The sequence below is a fragment of the Penaeus chinensis genome, chromosome 17 (assembly GCF_019202785.1).
Source record: "Penaeus chinensis breed Huanghai No. 1 chromosome 17, ASM1920278v2, whole genome shotgun sequence".
In the NCBI taxonomy this organism is placed as follows: Eukaryota; Metazoa; Arthropoda; class Malacostraca; order Decapoda; family Penaeidae; genus Penaeus; species Penaeus chinensis.
Window position 1 is genome coordinate 4,238,474 of NC_061835.1, and position 17,696 is coordinate 4,256,169.

At 27.9% G+C, this 17,696-nt stretch overlaps 1 protein-coding gene across 6 annotated transcripts in view; it reads left to right on the forward strand.

Annotated features, from left to right (window-relative positions):
- Positions 1-1,390: 1,390 nt before the first annotated feature.
- Positions 1,391-17,696, forward strand: part of LOC125033939 (tripartite motif-containing protein 2-like) — a 93,639-nt gene continuing 77,333 nt past the window's right edge. For 2 of the 6 annotated variants that reach the window (XM_047625522.1, XM_047625524.1), the window contains exon 1: positions 1,392-1,495. The gene's annotated coding sequence lies outside the window, so the exon portion shown is untranslated. Of the gene's footprint in view, positions 1,500-17,696 lie in introns of all 6 variants that reach the window. The other 4 variants (XM_047625527.1, XM_047625526.1, XM_047625523.1 and 1 more) reach the window with 4 other exon arrangements.

Sequence of the window (17,696 nt, forward strand, 5' to 3'; positions counted from 1 at the left end):
TAATATTTAGTTCTTCATATGCTGCAGCATAGGAAGTATCGGGTTTGTGTGTCAAACTTTCCACCTTCCTCTTAGCTTCATTGTAACAAACTTCATGCTTTCTCATATATGCTAACGTCTCAGTCTCCTTCTTCAGGATGCTGCACTCAGCAGATCCTGACTGATGGGGACCTCCACAGTTAGCACATTTAGAAATCTGGCTAGTACATGTGATGGTGTCATGGACTTCAGCACATTTACGGCAAACAAATTTATTTGAATCTTTGTCATCTTAATGAGGTATGTCCGAATTTTGGCATCTATTACAATGCATTGCCTTTTGGATATAAGGTCTTACTTGGACACGTTCATATCCAACATTGACATATTCTGGCGAAAACTGACGAAACAAACGGATCAGTACACTGACTTGCTTTCCCTCCGAAACCTACTGTCGGGTCCCTAATGACCTGTGTGGAGGTAGGTTGCAACCTTTCGATGCAGAGTCTCTGGTATCATGAGGTGGACAATTCCTTGGTCAAACGTGTATGTCAGATAGCAAGCCTGTCCGCACAGCGTATATATATATATATATATATATATATATATATATATATATATACATATATATATACACATATATACACATACATACGTGAATATTTACATATATACATATATAGAAATATATACATACATATACTTATAAATAATATATATATATATATATATATATATATATCTATATATATACGCACACACACATATGTGCATATATATACACATATATATATATATATGCATATATACATATATACACATGTGTATATATACATATATACATACATATATATATTTATATATATATATATATTTATATTGACGTGTGTGTGTGTGTGTGTGTGTGTGTGTGTGTGTGTGTGTGTGTGTGTGTGTGTGTGTGTGTGTGTGTGTGTGTGTGTGTGTGTGTGTGTGTGTGTGTGTATGTGTGTGTGTGTGTGTGTGTGTGTGTGTGTGTGTGTGTGTGTGTGTGTGTGTGTGTGTGTGTGTGTGTGTGTGTTATTGTTCCTTTGCAAACGAGTCTTCATGATGGCGTTACAAAGCTGAAGCTGTCTAATATTGCATTCAAGATGATCTGCCAATAGTCAAAATGCCAGACTTCATCGCTCCTCTTAAGCTTATCGATTCTTACAGCGGCGAGCAAGAAAGAAAAATACATGGAGAGCACATCAACTTTCTTGAGTGAACATTGTGCCAGACCTTTAGAAAAGACTAACTACACCTACTGCGTGACTCTACTCTGTCTTCCAAATAAAAACCACGTACATATACAATACTACAGTGTTAAACTAAGTATCAATTGAGTAGGAGCCTTTATTCATTCACTCCTTTGTTTTTTCCTCCATGAAAGCAACAACAGACGACAACACAGAGCGAGTCGGGCCAGCTGATCGCTCGGGTGCAGAGTGAGGCAGAGGTTAACCACGGGGTTTTCACGTTCAGACTCTCAGCACACGTAGGTATTGCTTTCATTTATGTCAAGGAAGGCTTAGGTTTGTCTCTGAAAACTTTCATTAAAGAGTTATGTACAGTGAAGGGTTGAAATTTGCCGTAACAACTTGACTTTTGAGGTTTCCTTGTGTTCGCGCTACGCAACTGCGAAGTCACTAGGTCAAATTTTCTTGAAAGTCGGGGTAATTCAGTTTTTCGGTGGATTTTTTGATGAGGTGATACTCCTGTACGTCTCCAACACGTTGTGAGAGATGGGTATGACTTGTCAGTGTTTGATTAGGATTTTTCTGTGAAACGAGACAAGTATGATAATTTAACATGGGCCCGAAGAACGGCTTAAATTTCGTTATTGTTCAGCGATTTTTGTGATAATTGATGGCTATTGCTTTTCAACTAGTCAGCTGTATTTTGAAGAATTTCATTATGCCCAATGCTTCTTTTATTTTCTTTGTTCATCTGTTGATTTCATACATGTTTATTTATGTAAATATTAATCATGTATGTGAAGTGAGGAAGACAAAGGGTTGATATCATGAGTGATTTTTTAATGATAATTTACAGTAACAAGATAAGAAGCTACTTTAGAAATCTTCATTTGATCAGACAATTGTAATCTTATAGTTTCACACAGCCATCCAATCTTGCAATTATTATTTCTTCTTTCAATTATCCACACAGTAATTTGTTCAAATCTCTTGTTATTTTTCACTGCAAATTATATAATTTAAAGTATTGGTAATTTTATGAAGTGACTGCACCATACTGAGATTAACTCCCTATTACTCCATCCCTTCCTGGGAATCCACAAACCTTCCTAACTTGGGGGCTTTGCCCCCAGATCCCCATACGATCACCATATTTCCCTATCGGGGCTCCACCTGTGGACCCACATCTGTTCACTGTGGACTTACTTTCCACGTGGCATTTGTTGTGAACTATTTTCTTCAGCTTTTACATTATTTTTTTTACCTACACAGATTACTTCATGTATTAGCAAGTATAGTTTTTCTCTTTGATTATTATAGTGCCATTACATTTTTCTTTAAATGTATACCATAGTATGACATGTTGTACAACTTTCTTATCAACTTGTGGAGGTAGTACTAAAGATTAAAAATGTCTTATTTTCAGTCATTCTGTCTATTACAAGCAAATTTTACCTTGTACTAAATGGCAGTGGGAAACTGTATCCAGACTATTATCTTTTTGAATACATGATATCAGTAGCCTGTGGATTCAAAAACTAAATGTAATGCAAAACTGGAGTCAGATATTTAGAAGGTACCCATCAAATACTATTGGCATCTTGTTAATCAGCTATTCCTCTGTGTTTGTTGGCACTTCAACAATAGTCAATTAATCTTAACCATAAGTTTTCTAGCAAAATAGTTTGTAGGCCCTTTTGATTTATTATTAGATAAAAAGTAAGTCTATCCTCCATCTTGTGAAAATATTTGTGGCGGAAGATTGTTATGGGGTCATCACACAAGTGCTTTAACAATAACAAAAGCTTGATAGTGTGCATAGACTCCTTGGGTGCACTCTGATACCTGTGTCATGGACTGGTTTTCATCACATGATTGTCATAGTTGGATATTAGTGCACAAAGGAAGAGCAGAGAAGCTCTACTTTAAAGGGAAAAAATATACTTATTGGTAATTATTTTTAATCATATATATTGCATTTATTATATTTTTACATGTTTGATCTTGGTATTTAAAGCACAGACCATTTTTAACGGAATTGTTTTCAGGTTGATTATAATTGTGTCAGTATTAATATTTTTGGGGGGATGTACCCCATCTCTGTTTACAAAGGTTGTGTAGTGGCATGAGTTTGAAAGCAATTAAGAAAACTCGTGATGAACACTCTTCTTGCTAACAGGAGCACACTCACATCTGTCTGCTCTTTCATTTCATATATACATATACAACACATGTTTGGGAAATATTAGTCAATACTTCTGCAAGTAATACCATACATCCTCTAGTAGTGCTTGCCATGTTTGCTCATTGAGCTGATACTTCTGGGAGAAGATCTTATTGCTGTGTGACCAGGTTGTATATGGAATGAACAGACTTAAGTGCGCGGTTACCAGATTTATTGGTGATGAAAATAATTGTGTTATTGCTCCTATAGTTGTTTTGGAGCGTGAAATGCAGAGACCACGGTGATCGCATGACACTGTGCCACACTATCTCCTGAGAAATAAATGCAATTTTAGAAATCTTTATGGATGCTTTTCAAAACATTTACGAAAGTGAAATATATTTTGAGTAATTCTGATGAATCTTAGAATTAAAAAGTAGTATAAAATAAGAGAATATAAAGAAATGTAAATGTGCCAGTCATTTCAACCTTCACAACTTTTGGCTCTCATGGAGCTTGTAGACCTTGGTGATCATCAAATAATGACCAAGCTCTAACCTGGCATCAGAGGCTACTGTGGGTTCATCTAAATCTTTTATCACAAATACAGCAAGTTTCAAGTAAATTTGGATAGAACTTATCCATAGTATCCTTTTTATAGTTTCTGTGGTTCTATTAGTAACATATACCAAGGATTGCAATGAGCCATCAGTTACACCATAGAAATGTGCATGTTCATAAAATTTTCTGATTAATTTTCCATTGCATTGTCTTAATGATTTAGTGGAAAATAATTGTTTGCCTCAAAATCAAGAATACTGTTGCAATATGGAATCGTTATTGTTTTGCATGCCATGTATTTTAAAGTGTTTCCTCAGGAAAAATAGACAAAAAAAGACTTGTCAGTGATTTAATTGCCTTGTAAAAGTCTTTTATGTTGATATCCAGTTTTTACATCATGGATGCTTTGGAAAGATGTAATAATGTACTTAGATCAGGAAAGTGACTTGTGGCTAGCTTGGAAAACTAGATAGTAACACATTTAATTTAGTTTTAAATGACCCCATCCCTCATGTCTTAGGCGTCATGCCATATAGATTATTTGTTGCCTAATAAAGGATTAAATGGAGGAGAAAACACCTCAGCTCAAGCTATTGTGATTGGATGTTTCTTTCCTCATTATATTGCAAAGTCTTTTACTATAGAAATCAGTGTGGTAACATGGTAGAAAAACCCACAATGTAAAACTAGATTTATTGAAAGTGAGACAACAGTTTTGGAATCCACCTGGATTCCATCCTCAGGTCTGAAGAGGAAAGGGAGAGGAGGGAGTATAAAACAGAGAGAGGAGAGGCAATGCGGTGACACGGGGCAGGTGAGGACAGACAGACGGAAACGAAGGGAGGTCAGATCAGGTCGGAGGGTCAGGCAGACTGTGTGTAGGGTGGCCGGCGTACGGGAGAAGGCGGAGGATGTGGGAAGCGCGGAGAAAAGCTGCTGTTCAGGTTGAAATTAGGCAGCAGCTTTATTAAGGAGGATTCCACCAGTCTGCGGGCGTGGTCGCAGCAGAAGGAAAGACAATTCGCGCTGTTGACCAGTCCATCTGATGACCTGTATCCCACTGATTGCAGAAGAGAGCGTTGTTGTTGTGTCCCCAGGAAATGGCGTATTTATGTTAGTGAGACTGGCGCCCGTTTCGCCGAAGTATTGTTTGTCACAGGAGGTACAAGGAACAGCATAGGTGCCCACCTTCGAGGAAGAGGGTGGGCTGGTGTGGACCAGGTTACGGCGGAGAGTGTTCACCTGGTGAAAGATCAGCCTGCAGTTGAGAGTGTGAAGAGGGCGGCGGAGAGAGTAGGGCAGGCTGAGGACGGGCAGGTGAGGAGTCTCTTTAGAAGAGGAGTCGTGGTAGAAGTTACGCCGTGCCCTGGATAATGCGGCGTTGAGAACACGACGAGGGTATCCCAGTTTGGAGAACGAATGACGCAGGAAGTCGATCTCTCCATCCAGGTACTGGGGGTCATAGATACGAAGGGCACGGAGGAACTGAGAAGTGGCAACACCTCTCTTTACATGGAGAGGATGGTATGAGTTGAAGTGTATGTACATACCACTATGCATGGGCTTCCTGTATATGGAGAAAGAGAAATGGTCAACAGAGTGATGTACTAAGGTGTCCAAGGAGGGGAGCTTGTTGTCAACCTTCCATTCCACCTTGAAATGGATGGAAGGGGAGAGAGAGTTCAGCTGGGTCAGGAAGTCCGAGAACAGGGCAGGGTCATGAGGCCAAAGAGTGAAGACATCATCAACATACCTCAGCCATACCGTCGGACGAAGAGAGACAGAAGGGAGAAGCTCAGACTTGAAGAATTCCATAAACAGGTTAGCCAAGACTAGAGAGAGGGGTGAGCCCATGGCAACGCTGAAGGTCTGGGAGTAGAAGCGACCCTCAAAGGAGAAGGAATTCGACTCCACACACAGACGAATCAGCTGGAGGAAGACGTCGGTGGGCAGAGGGAGACGAGGATCCTCTGGGGGGAGCCTCCTCTCAAGGAAAACGAGGAAGCCATCAAGCGGGACCTTGTTGAACAGGTAGTCGACATCCAAGCTCATCATGGTCGCCGGCAGGACTCCACGGATACGGGAGATGAAGTCCTGAGAGTGGCAGAGGTGAGAAGGAGAGAAGGTGCTGAGAAGGGGAGTGGGGGACTTCACCAGCCAAGCTGCCAGAGGGTGCATCACAGATCCCCGGGACGAGATGATGGGACGCAGAGGCACGGCCGCTTATGGGTTTTAGGAAGCCCGTAGAAGTGAGGTTCGCCTCCAGGAAACGAGCTGCTATCACCTTCAGGTGACGGTGGAAAGTAGCAGCAATACATTCCCGTGGATCGCTGGTCAGGGGGGCATAGGTGGAAGTGTCGTCCAACAGGTCACGGGCCTTCTGCAGGTAGGAGGCACAGTTGAGGACCACCACCGAGTTGCCCTTGACAGAAGGCAAAATGGTGACTTCCTCCCTGGGCAGGCTTTGAAGGGTCTCGCGGTAACGCCTGGGAATGGAAGGGGTACGCTGGAGGAGAGATTCGAGGGCCATCAGATGGACTGGTCAGCGGCGCGAATTGTCTTTCCTTCTGCTGATGTCCACGCCCGCAGACTGGTGGAATCCTCCTTTAGTAAAGCTTCTGCCTAATTTCAACCTGAACAGCGGCTTTTCTCTTGCCAACAGTCTCCTCGCTTCCCACATCCTCCGCCTTCTCCTGTACGCCGGCCACCCTGCACTCAGTCCGCCCGACCCTCCGACCGTATCTGAGCTCCCTTCGTTTCCGTCCATCTGTCCTCACCTGCCCCATGTCACCACGTTTCCTTGCCTCTCTCTGTTTTATACCCCCTCCTCTCCCTTTCCTCTTCAGACCTGAAGAGGGAAGGGAGTTGTCTCCCTTTCAATAAATCTAGTTTTACATTGTGGGTTTTTCTACCATAGTATCAACACGGTAGAGTGTTTTCACCTTTCAGTGTGGTAACATAATACTGTGATAATTGTGTTAATGTTATTTTAATAGGACTAGTAAAACAGATCAAAACATCAGGTTTTGGATATGTTGGATAAAAGAAATGTTTGTTTTAGATAGTTTGATTATTGGTAAAGTATCTTGAATTAATATTTTCCTAAAGTTATGGCAAACATTATATATATATATCTGGATATATATATATGGATATATATATATGGATATATATATGGATATATATATATGGATATATATATGGATATATATATGGATATATATATATATATATGGATATATACATATATATATGGATATATATATATGGATATGGATATATATATGGATATATATATGGATGGATATATATATATATGGATATATACATATATATGGATATATATATGGATATATATATATGGATATATATATATATGGATATATATATAAGGATATATATATAAGGATATATATATATATGGATATATATATAAGGATATATATATATATATGGATATATATATATATGGATATATATATAAGGATATATATATATATATGGATATATATATATATATATGGATATATATATAAGGATATATATATATGGATATATATATATAAGGATATATATATATGGATATATATATATGGATATATATATATATGGATATATATATATGGATATATATATGGATATATATATATGGATATATATATGGATATATATATATGGATATATATATATATGGATATATATATATGGATATATATATATGGATATATATATATATGGATATATATATATGGATATATATATTTGGATATATATATGGATATATATATGGATATATATATGGATGTATATATATATGGATGTATATATATATGGATGTATATATATGGATGTATATATATGGATGTATATATATGGATGTATATATATGGATATATATATGGATATATATATGGATATATATATATGGATATATATATATGGATATATATATATATGGATATATATATGGATATATATATATATGGATATATATATATATGATATATATATATGGATATATATATATGGATATATATATATGGATATATATATATGGATATATATATATGGATGTGTATATATATATGGATATATATATATGGATATATATATGGATATATATATGTATGGATATATATATATGGATATATATATATATATGGATATATATATATATGGATATATATATATGGATATATATATATGGATATATATATATATATATGGATATATATATAAATTGATGTGTGGATATATATATATGGATATATATATATATATGGATATATATGTGGATATATATATATGGATATATATATATGGATATATATATATGGATATATATATATATGGATATATATATGGTTATATATATGGTTATATATATGGATATATTTATATATGGATATATATATGGATATATTTATATATGGATATATATATATGGATATATATATGGATATATATATATAGATACATATAAATATGGATATTTAAATATGGATATATATATAGATATTATATATATATGGATATATATAGATATTAAATATATATATGGATATATATATGGATATAATATATATATATGGATATATATATGGATATATAGATATGGATATATATATATATATATGGATATATATATATGGATATATATGTATATGGATATATATGTATATGGATATATATGTATATGGATATATATGGATATGGATATATATGTATATGGATATATATGTATATGGATATATATGTATATGGATATACATGTATATGGATATCCATATACATATATATCCATATACATATATATCCATATACATATATATCCATATACATATATATCCATATACATATATATCCATATACATATATATCCATATACATATATATCCATATACATATATATCCATATACATATATATCCATATACATATATATGTATATGGATATATATGTATATGGATATATATGTATATGGATATATATGTATGTGGATATATATGTATATGGATATATATGTATATGGATATATATGTATATGGATATATATATATTTGGATATATTTGTATATAATTATATATATGGATATATTTGTATATGATTATATAGATATGGATATATATGTATATGGATATATATATGTGGATATATATATGGATATATTTGTATATGATTATATAGATATGGATATATATATGGATATATATATGGATATATATATGGATATATATATGGATATATATATGTATATATATATGGATATATATATGGATATATATATGGATATATATATGGATATAAGTTTATATATGGATATAAGTATATATATGGATATAAGTATATATATGGATATATATATGGATATATATATGGATATAAATATATATATGGATATAAATATATATATGGATATAAATATATATATATATGGATATAAATATATATATATGGATATAAATATATATATATGGATATAAATATATATATATGGATATAAATATATATATATGGATATAAATATATATATGGATATAAATATATATATGGATATATATATATATATGGATATATATATGGATATACATATATGGATATATATATGGATATATATATATGGATATATATATGGATATATATATGGATACAGATATATATGGACACATATATGGACATATATGTTTATATATGGATATATATATGGATATATATATCCATATATATACATGGATATTAATGGATATATATATCCATACATATATGGATATAAATGGATATATATATCCATACATATATGGATATAAATGTATGGATATATATATGCATGGTTATATATACATGGATATATGTATATATATATGGATATATACATATATGGATATATATATGGATATATATGTATGGATATATATATATATACATGGATATATGTATATATATAGATATATGTACATGGATATATGTATATATAAACAGATATATATATATACATGGATATATGTATATATATGGATAAATATATGGATATATTTATGGATATATACCTATATGGATATAGAAATATGGATATAGAAATATGGATATATATATATATGGATATATATATATATATGGATATATACATATATGGATATATATATATGGATATATATATGGATATATACATATATGGATATATATAGATATATATGGATATATATTTAATATAGATATATATATATAATATGGATATATATGAATATAAATATAAATATGGATATATATATATATGGATATAAATATATATATGGATATATATATATCGATATATATATGGATATATATATATGGATATATATATATATATATGGATACATATATAGATGGACACAAATATATATGGACATATATATATATGGATATATATATGGATATATGTATGGATATATATGGATATATATGGATATATATATGTACATATATATATGGATATATATATATGGATATATATATATGGATATATATATGATATATATGGATATATATATGGATATATATATGGATATATATGGATATATATATGGATATATATATGGGTATATATATGGATATATATATGGATATATATATATGGATATATATATGGATATATATATGGATATATATATGGATTATATATGGATATATATATGGCTATATATATGGATATATATGGATATGGATATATATATGGATATATATATCCATATATATACATGGATATATATGGATATATATATCCATACATATATGGATATATATAAATATGCATGGTTATATATACATGGATATATGTATATATATGGATATATATGTATGGATATATATACATGGATATATGTATATATATGGATATATATATGGATATATTTATGGATATATACCTATATGGATATATATATGGATATATACATATATGGATATATATGGACATATATATGGATACATACATATATGGATATATATATGGATATATATAGATATATATGGATGTATATTTAATATAGATATATATTTAATATGGATATATATGTAATATGGATATATATAGATATATATGGATGTATATTTAATATAGATATATATTTAATATGGATATATATGTAATATGGATATATATTTAATATGCATATATATTAAATATGGATATATATATGGATATATAAATACATAGATATATATATATACACATGGATATATATACACATGGATATATGTATATATATGGATAAATGTACATGGATATATGTATATATATGGATATATATATATAGATATACCTATATGGATATATATATATATAGATATATACCTATATGGATATATATATATGGTTATATACATATATGGATATATATATGAATATATATATAGATATATATATGGATATATATTTAATATAGATATATATTTAATATGGATAGATATTTAATGTGGATAGATATTTAATATGGATAGATATTTACTATGGATATATATTTAATATGGATATATATTTGATATGGATATATATTTAATATAGATATATATTTAATATGTATATATGTTTAATATGGATATATATTTGATGTGGATATATATTAAATATGGATATATATTTAATATGGATATATATTTGATATGGTTATATATTTAATATGGATATATATTTGATATGGATATATATTTAATATGGATATATATTTAATATGGATATATATTTAATATGGATATATATTTGATATGGATATATATTTAATATGGATATATATTTGATATGGATATATATTTGATATTGATGTATATTTAATATGGATATATATTCATTATGGATATATATTCAATATGGATATATATTCAATATGGATATATATTCAATATGGATAAATATATGGATATGTGTATGGATATATATGGATATATATCCATATATATGGATATATATCCATATATATGGATATATATTCATATATATGGATATATATCCATATATATATTAACATATATATATCCATATATATATCCATATATATATCCATATTGAATATATATCCATATTGAATATATATCCATATTAAATATATATCCATATTAGATATATATCCATATTAAATATATATTCATATTAGATATATATCCATATTAGATATATATCCATATTAAATATATATCCATATTAAATATATATCCATATTAAATATATATGTATATGGATATATATATTTATATGGATATATATATGTATATGGATATATATATCTATATGGATACATATATATATGTATATGGATATATATGGATATATATATATGTATATGGAGATGTATATGTATGTATATATATGTATATGGATATATATGTATGTATGTATGGATATACATATATTGATATATATATGGATATATATATCCATGTATATATGGATATATATGTATATGGATATATATATGTATATATGGATATATATGTATATGGATATATATATGTGTATATGGATATATATATATATGGATATATATGTATGTATATGGATATATATGTATGTATATGGATATATATGTATGTATATGGATATATATGTATGTATATGGATATATATATGTATATGGATATATATATAATTGTATATGGATATATATATATATGTATATGGATATATATATATGTATATCATATATATTTGTATATGAATATATGTATATGGATATATATGTATGTATATGGATATATATGTATGTATATGGATATATATATGTATGTATATGGATATATATATGTATATGGATATATATATGTATATGGATATATATATATATGTATATGGATATATATATGTATATGGATATATATATGTATATGGATATATATATGTATATGGATATATATATGTATATGGATATATATATGTATATGGATATATATATGTATATGGATATATATATGTATATGGATATATATATGTATATGGATATATATATGTATATGGATATATATATGTATATGGATATATATATGTATATGGATATATATATATGTATATGGATATATATATATGTATATGGATATATATATATGTATATGGATATATATATATGTATATGGATATATATATGTATATGGATATATATATGTATATGGATATATATATGTATATGGATATATATATATGTATATGGATATATATATGTATATGGATATATATATGTATATGGATATATATATGTATATGGATATATATATGTATATGGATATATATATGTATATGGATATATATATGTATATGGATATATATATGTATATGGATATATATATGTATATGGATATATATATGTATATGGATATATATATGTATATGGATATATATATGTATATAGATATATATATGTATATGGATATATATGTATATGGATATATATGTATATGGATATATATGTATATGGATATATATATGTATATGGATATATATGTATATGGATATATATGTATATGGATATATATATATGTATATGGATATATATGTATATGGATATATATATGTATATGGATATATATATGTATATGGATATATATATGTATATGGATATATATATGTATATGGATATATATATGTATATGGATATATATATGTATATGGATATATATACATGTATATGGATATATATACGTGGATATATATACATGTATATGGATATATATACGTGGATATACATACATGTATATGGATATATATAAGTATATGGATATATATATGTATATGGATATATATATATGTATATGGATATATATATGTATATGGATATATATATGTATATGGATATATATAGGTATATGGATATATATATGTATATGGATATGGATATATATATGTATATGGATATATATATGGATATGGATATATATATATATGGATATGGATATATATGTATATGGATATATATATATGTATATGGATATATATATGTATATGGATATATATATGTATATGGATATATAGATGTATATGGATATATATATATGTATATGGATGTATATATGTATATGGATATATATATGTATATGGATATATATGTGTGTATATGGATATATATATGTATATGAATATATATATGTATATGGATATGTATATGTATATGGATGGATATGTATATGTATATGGATACAAATATATGTATATGGATATATATATGTATATGGATATATATATGCATGTGGATATTTATAATTGGATATATATGGATATATTTTTATGGATATACATATATATATATGGACATACATATATATATGGATATACATATATATATATGGATATACATATATATATGGATATACATATATATATATATGGATATACGTATTTATATGGATATACATATTTATATGGATATACATATATATATGGATATACATATATATATGGATATACATATATATGAATATACATATATATATGGATATACATATATATATGGATATACATATATATATATATATGGATATACATATTTATATGGATATACATATTTATATGGATATACATATATATATGGATATACATATATATATATGGATATACATATATATGAATATACATATATATGAATATACATATATATGGATATATATATATAAATGGATATACATATATGGATATACATATATATATGGATATATATGTATAGATATACATACATATATGGATATACATATATATATATGGATATATATATGGATATACATATATCTATATGTATATATATGTATGGATATACATATATATGGATATATATATATGATATATATCGATATATATATATATATGGATACATATTTTTATATATATCGATATATATAAGTATATGGATATATCGATATATATATGCATATATATGTATATATATGCATATATATGTATATATATAAATATATATGATTTATATAAATAAATGGATATTTACATGGATATATATCCATATATATCATATATATCCATGTATATATATCCATATATATCCCTGTATATCCATATATATACATATATACACATATATATCCATCTATATATGGATTTATATGTATGGATACATATATATGGATATATATTTGGATATGTATACGGTTATATATATGGATATACATATGGATATGTATACGGATATATATATATATGTACATGTATATACATTGATATATATATATATGGATATATATATTGATATATATATGCATATAAATATGAATATATATATGGATATATGTATATATATGGATATATGGATATATGGATATATATAGATATATGTATATATATGGATATATGTGTGTATATATGGATATATGTATATATATGTATATATATGGATATATGGATATATATATGGATATACGTATATATATTGATATATATTCCTATATATCTATATGGATATGGATATATATATCATATATATGTATATCCTTTATATATATCCATATATATATATCCATGTTTATATATATATCCATGTATACATATATCCATGTATATATATATCCATGTATATATATATATCCATATATAAATATATATTATTTACATATACATATCCATACATATATATATCCATATATATATATGGATATATATATGTATAGATATATATATGGCTATATATATGGTTATATATATGCATTTATACATATTGATATATATATATATATATATATATATGATATATGTATATGGATATGTACATATGGAAATATGTATGGATAAATATATGGATATGTACATATGGATATATATGTGTATATATATATATATATCCCAATGCCGCCAGGGAAAATGAACAAAAAATGTTGAAAATGCTGTGCCTATTTTCTATATTTTTTGTGAAATATCTGCCCATCGATGGTTCTGCTAGTGCTTAGCCACAAAAGAGTCAATTAGTAGAACTTGTGACCATACCTGATTTGAAATGGCGGAAAAATGTATTTTTTATTAGTACTAGGAATATTGATTGTGTTATTCTTATTTTAATCATTATAATTATTATAATGTTTTTTAATATTAGTAACAGCAAAATAAGATAACGTAAAATATTTCATAAATCAAAGAAAAGGGTAAACAGGCGAGACAGGCAGTACTCATAACGGGCTCATTGGTGACTTTGTACAAGTGTAAGTGTAAGTACAAGTGATTTATATGGAAATATATATATGGATATATGTTTATATATGTACATGGATATATGTATATATATGGATATATGTGTATATATATGGATATATGTGTATATATATGGATATATGTGTATATTTATGGATATATGTGTATATATATGGATATATATATATATATTATATATATATGGATCTATATGGATCTTTATATATATGGATATATATATCCATATATATCCATATATATCCATATATATATCCATATATATATATGTCCATTTGTATGTCCATATATATATCCATATATATATATATATGTCCATTTGTATGTCCATATATATATATCCATATATATATTTATACATATATATATCCATATATAACTATATATATCCATATATATATATATATATGTCCATTTGTATGTCCAAATATATATATCCATATATATATATCCATTTATATATATATCCATACATATATATCCAAGTATGTATATATCCATATATATATCCTTATATATATGATATATATATTCTATATATGGATATATATATGTATGGATGTATATAGGGATATATGTCACAACAACGAGATTGCAAGGGACCATCGGCTGTGTTTACCTCAGTCCGGGCGGCGGTTTAGGCCTCTCGCGATTGGCTCGCTCACCATGTGGGGAATGAGGGTATCAGCCTTTACATCAGCGGGACACTTAAAAGGAGCACTAGTCAAAAATTCAGTAGTTGTCCCGTGACTTTGACGTGTGAGTTTCCATCCGCTATGTGACCTCGCCTGCTCTGCTGGATCCTCTCCTCTCTGGTTTGTAAATGCCTTGTGTTGTGTATAGTGTAAATAGTGCCCTTATCATTAAAACCTTGTGTATGTTTCCTCTGGTGTGTTTCCGTTTACCTGACGGCTCTGATTCCTTAAAACAAACCCTGACAATATATATATATATATATGATATATATGGATATATGTATATGGATATATGTATATGGATATATGTATATGGATATATATATTTGGATATATATGTATTTATATATGGATATATTTATGGATATATATATGGATATATGTATATATGGATATATAAATATAGATATATATTTATATGGATATATATGTATATATAGATATATATATGAATATATATATATGAATATATATATGAATATATATATGAATATATATATATATATATGGATATATATATATGAATATATGGATATATACATACGTATATGTATAGATATATATGGAGCCCATATATATATATCCATAATTCATAAATATATATAAATATATATAAATATATATAAATATATATATATATATATATATATATCCCATGATCTGCCCTGCAGGTGGATTATGGAACCTGCAGCCAGCCAACTTACTCTATATGGGGCGACGTCGGTAGGAATGGCAGAGGTGGTGCCCACCCGGAGTGACTGGCCGAGGTTAAACCTCAGGTGGGCTGTCAGGGTGGGAGCTTGGAACGTTCGTTCCCTGCGACAGGACGATCGGTTGCCACTACTGTTGAGGGAATTAAAGCAGCTGAGAGTTGAGGTGGCTGCTCTTTCGGAGGTGAGAAGACCTGGCAGCG